General features: G+C 50.9%; 1 long non-coding RNA gene across 1 annotated transcript in view; it reads left to right on the forward strand.

Moving 5' to 3' along the window:
• The first annotated feature begins 443 nt into the window (after window positions 1–443).
• LOC104865338 overlaps window positions 444–5,119 on the forward strand; it is a 10,424-nt gene continuing 5,748 nt past the window's right edge. The window contains exons 1-3 of the long non-coding RNA XR_002025509.1: window positions 444–502; window positions 2,869–3,603; window positions 3,945–4,029. This is a non-coding gene — a long non-coding RNA (uncharacterized LOC104865338). The remainder of the gene's footprint in view (window positions 503–2,868; window positions 3,604–3,944; window positions 4,030–5,119) is intronic.

Genomic DNA, 5,119 nt, shown 5'->3' on the forward strand with positions numbered 1-5,119 from the left:
TGTGTGTGTGTGCCAGTGCTCCGCCCCTGAGCCCACCCCAGCCCTGGGGAGACTTTGGCCGGATGTGGAGGCTGTTTTCAGGCTTTTAGGGAGGAGAGGTGTTAAGGTGAAATTTTAATGGACTTCTGCTGCTGCCTACTTCAGACAATCGGGCTGAAGGCCAAGCTATTACCACCAGCATTTACTTACAATGGAGTTGTATGCACCTGAAAAGCGACACTCAAAGCTGTTACTTTTCTGTCCTACTTTGGTTTGTTTCAATGCCCTATTTGGGTGTTTCCTGAAAAGACCGTTTGGAAGGACAATCCTTCTCGTAGTAGCAAGGAGGTAACTGGTCCGTGGCCTAACTCTCTGCCTGGGTCCCGCCGCTTGTTCTGGGTGTGGGCGCAGCTTCCTAAGGGGAATAATCGCTCTGTTCTCGCGGGATTTGGCCCATCCCCCTACAGGAGAGGCGTTCGGGTGCTCCCCAGTGTCCTGGTGGTGACCTGAGGTTTGTCCAGAGGTTTGTCCAGTTTTTCCTGCTTCTACACTGAGATAAAGAGCATCCTTGTGACTGCGGACACCTGTCGTGTCCACCTGTCCAGCTTGCGTTTGTGAAAATGAGTTTCTAGGAGCTGTCACCGCTGAGTCATGGGGTTCACGCAGATTTAAAATACTTTGTTTCTGCTGGGGGCGGAGTACTGGGAATTGAACTTTGAGCTACATCTCCAGCCCTTTTGGAAATTTTTTTACATTGAATCAGGGTCTCGCCTAATGTGTTGGGATCACAGACGTGTGTTACCACACTTGGCTAGATTTCACATCTTGTTAAAAACTCTTACTCGGGAAGCGGAGGCAGGAGCATCAGCACGAGTTCGCGGCCAGCCTGGTTGCACAGAAAGACGCTGTCTCCGAGACAAACCGTCCCGTAGAGGTGGAAGTTTTAATACCAAGACAACAGGCCACTCTTTTTCTACATATGTAAATGCCCGTGAATGATTTCTTGGAACTGTGAGACCCCAGGAGGGTTCCTAAATGTTCCTTGACATCTTGGAACCAATAGGTGGGGACGGTGTTTAATTCCATCTGATCGGCGATTACTGAGGGGATTTCTGCTTGCCCCTGTGGCCAGGCTGCTGCAGCCCCTCTTTGTCACCCCCTGGGCCTGCAGGGAGCTCTGCCCGGTTGTGGAAGGTGAGCGTTCACTGAGCTGGGTGACAGTGACACAAGCCACTCTCCTCTGAGTCCTTCTCCGTGATGGCCATGAGGATGTGGGCCCTGCAGGAGCAGGGTCTCTTGTGCTGAGTGAATGGCTGGGCTGGCGGGTAGTGGTGGAGCCTCTAGCATAGTGGCCAAGGCCTATAATCCCAGCACACTGGGAGGCTGAGGCAGGAGGATCCCAAGTTTGAGCCCAGTCTGGCAACTCTGAGACCCTGCCTCTGAATAATAAATAAGTAAACAAAGGGCTAGAGATATAGCTCAGAAGGCACCGGATTCAGTCCCCAGTACCACACACACACGTGAACGCACACACGAGCCTGACATTGTGGTGGGTTGAGGAAACTACTCTAGGCAGAAGAAATAAGGTATTGCCCTGTGTGTGTTATTTAAGAAAAGACATGGACACATGATAATTGTTCATATTTCTATCTGTGGCATGCAGTGTGTGTTTGTGTGTGGTGCTGGAGGTCCAAGCCAGCTAGGTGCTGTGCCACCGAGTTACACCCAACCTGAGTGTGATATTCCACTGTGGTTACCGTGTGTGACCATCAGATCGGGGCAACAACGGATTCATCATTTAAAATATTTATCTTTTTTTTTTTTTTGATTGGGGACATTCAAAGCCCTCTCTTACCATCTGTTTGAAATGTATAATAACTGCCTTCAACCATAGTTACCCTTCTGGGCTATAAACCAGTAGAATTATTCCTGCTTTTATTTATTTGTTTTTTTGGTGCTGGGGATCAAACTCGGGTCCTTGAGCTTGGGAGGCAAGCAGTGGAACCACTGAGCTAAATCCCTGGCCTTCTGCTTTTAAAAAAAGAAGTTATTCCTCCAATCCACTCTACCATCCTCTCCCCTTCCCCACCTTCCTTCTCAGCTTCTAGTAACCACTGTTCAACTCTTTTGTTTTAATGAGATCAACTTTTCAACTGCTGCACATAAGTGAGAACATGGTGTTTGTCTTTCTGTGCCTGATTTATTTCACTTATCACAGTGTCCTCCCAGCTCGTCCGTATGACCACAAATGACAGGATTCCATCCCTTTTTATGGCTGACTAATATTCCACAGCGTATGCATACACTTCCTTTGTGAATTCTTTATCTTGGTGTTATGAATGAGGAGGATGTCTCTTGACATACTGATTTCCTTTCCTTTGGCACTACGCTCAGCAAAAGGATTGCTGGATCATATGGCAATTCTGTTTCTGTTTCTGTTTTGTTTTGTTTCTTTTTGGTTTTTTGAGACAGGGTCTCACTATGTAGTTGAGACTGACCTGGAACTCACTGTGTAGCCCAGGCTGGTCTGGAACTCATGAAGTCCTCCTGCCTCAGCCTCTACAGTGCTGGAGTAGAGTTGGAGACTGTTCCTGGCTCCTTCTACTTTATTATAGGAATCTCCATACTGTTTTACATTATTGCTGAACTGGTTTACACCCCTACCAGTGGTACATGTGAGGTCCCCTTTCTCTGCTACGCAATTTTTTTTTTTGGTACCTGGGATCAAATCTGCTATGAAACTAACTCAGAGTGCTGCCCACACAGCAGTAAACCCTCTCTAGTCCTCTGAGGGACACAACAGCCACAACCTTGCTGTCAGAACTGGGCCCGAGAGCCGCTCAGGTGGACACCCAGTGTGCAGCCCTTGAGGCCAATCTTTCTTTCCAGGAGAGGACGCAGAGCCTCCCCTGGGACCTGCCTCGCCCCACGATCACACAGCCACACCAGGAGAGGAAACGGAACGCTGGCCCAGGACTTTATGACTTCAGAATCCAAGAGAAGAGGAGTTCTGTCATGGAAGGGAAAGGAAAACAGCTGCCCTTCATGGCCATCTGATTGCCCCACTGTGAATTTCAAGTTGCCTGGCCTGTAGGAGCGACTCGGAAAAAAAAGGGGAATTATTATCGTAATTATCAGGACTAGACCGAACATAGCGCCTGTGTGAAGCAACTCTGAGTTAAAGTGGCTTGGCTGCTTGCTCCGAGAAATCCCAGCGCCAGCACATAATCCTGTGTCCTCCTCTGTCCCCCGCCTGCCTCAGTGGCCCAATCCCAACTGGTTTCCTGCGGTAAAGAGCCACTGTCAAATAGCTCACCCAGGGCCCGTAAATACCACTCCACATTCCTCCAGTGGGGATCTCTGTGGACAAGATGTGCTCCTGTGCTGCAGGAGGTGTAATAAACCCAGTTTTGCCTGATGAACGGGTTTTGCTATGGAATTAAGCCAATGGAATTAAGGCCTATGAAGGCATCAGAAATGCTTTTGGTTATTATTCTGCAAGACAGAATCCTGCAGTTATCCTGCAAGTGTGCTTGGCATGACGGTGGTCACCAAGAGAGGTCCACGTCCAAACCCCCGCAACCCATGGTTCCCTCCGCCACCCACAGGGAAGGAACTTGGCAGGTGCGACTGAAGATTTTGAGCAGGGGAAATGATTGTGGGGATCCCAAGGGCCCACTGTCAGCCCAGGGTCCTTACAGGAGCAAGGGAGGAGGCCAAAGTCAGGAGATGCGGCAGTGGGAGCAGAGATTGCTGACAGCTTTGAAGACGGGAAAGGACAGCAAGCCAAGGAATGCATGGGACTAGGAGGCAGAAAAGGCAAAAACCTGGATTCTTCCCTAAGGCCTTCTAAAGGAGCACAAACTCCTCTCCTCTCCTTCCCTGTCTTTCTTTCTTTCTCTTTTGGGCTGGGTGGAAGGAATCCAGGGCCTCCAAATGCTAACTACACACATGCTCTACCACAGAGCCACGGAGCCACCGAACCACGGAACCACAGAGCCACGGAGCCCGGTATCATTTCAGCCTCACGCCTTGCAGACCCGTCAGAGTGTAAGTCTGTGTCGTTTTATGTCGCGGTGTTTTTAGTCTGTTAAGGAGTGACAGGAAACAGAGGCACCAAACACAGAAGTGACTGTGGTGGACACAGCAGCCGACAGGGCCACAGGTCCTTGTGTGGTGTCCCTCCTCTGCCACTCCCAGGCTGGCTGGGGACAGGGGTGTTAATGAAGTGACTCTCTGAGCTTCGTATTCCGATTATCCGGTGAGGTTGATGGGAGGCGACCCAGAAAGGGCCGGGTTCGGGAGCCCTCCCCGCTCATCCTCTCAGAATCCAAGACACAGGTACTGTGTCGCCAGCGGGAGTGTGCACTGGCCGGAGGTCGAGACAGCAGTAGTTGCCACCTAGATTTTACATATTTTATATCTGTCACACATCTACATACACACACACATGTTCATTCACACCCGCCAGTGGCCACTCCCTGTACCTGCACAAGTCCGGGGAGCGCGACTTTGCTTCTCCTCTCCTGGTGATTGCGGTTGTCGATCCGGTTGCCTCCTCGTTGATCCGGGTCCACTCCGGGCGGGCGCCGAGGTCTCGTCTGCAGAAGCATCGTCGGGCTGTCTCGGTCACCGAGTGGGACGAGCTGGCCTTCTGCGCGCTCTCTTTCTCTCACACTATTCTAACTGGCGGTCTTGGCACCGGTTCGGGTTTGTCACTCCACACATATTGGGGCCGTTTGATTGCATTTGGGGTCACACACGTCGTAGGGTGTCACACCCTGGATCTGTGTGGTTAGATATCACGCTTCACTCTCGGGAACACATTGCCATTGTCTTGGGCTGTGCTCTCCACATACTGGGGGGACGAGACCACCCTCAGGTGCAGCAGCATTTGTGTGTGTTTAAAGCTGGGGATTGAAACAAGGCCTCACACAACCACTGTCCACCGCTTCATTCCTCACCTCACAAGCAGTTGTGTGTCCTGCAGACTTTCAGAGATGTGTTACACCTGTGTCTTGGTAGCTGCAGTTAGGGGATGTGTGCTTGGCCTGAGTGGGAAGCAAGGTGCACAAGGCCCAAGTCTGAGAAGACCCAGAAAGATTGCTTTTCCTCCTCCTCCTCCCCTCCCCCACCTCCC

This window comes from Fukomys damarensis, unplaced genomic scaffold, assembly GCF_012274545.1.
Source record: "Fukomys damarensis isolate Sample0158 unplaced genomic scaffold, DMR_v1.0_HiC HiC_scaffold_22, whole genome shotgun sequence".
NCBI lineage: Eukaryota > Metazoa > Chordata > Mammalia > Rodentia > Bathyergidae > Fukomys > Fukomys damarensis.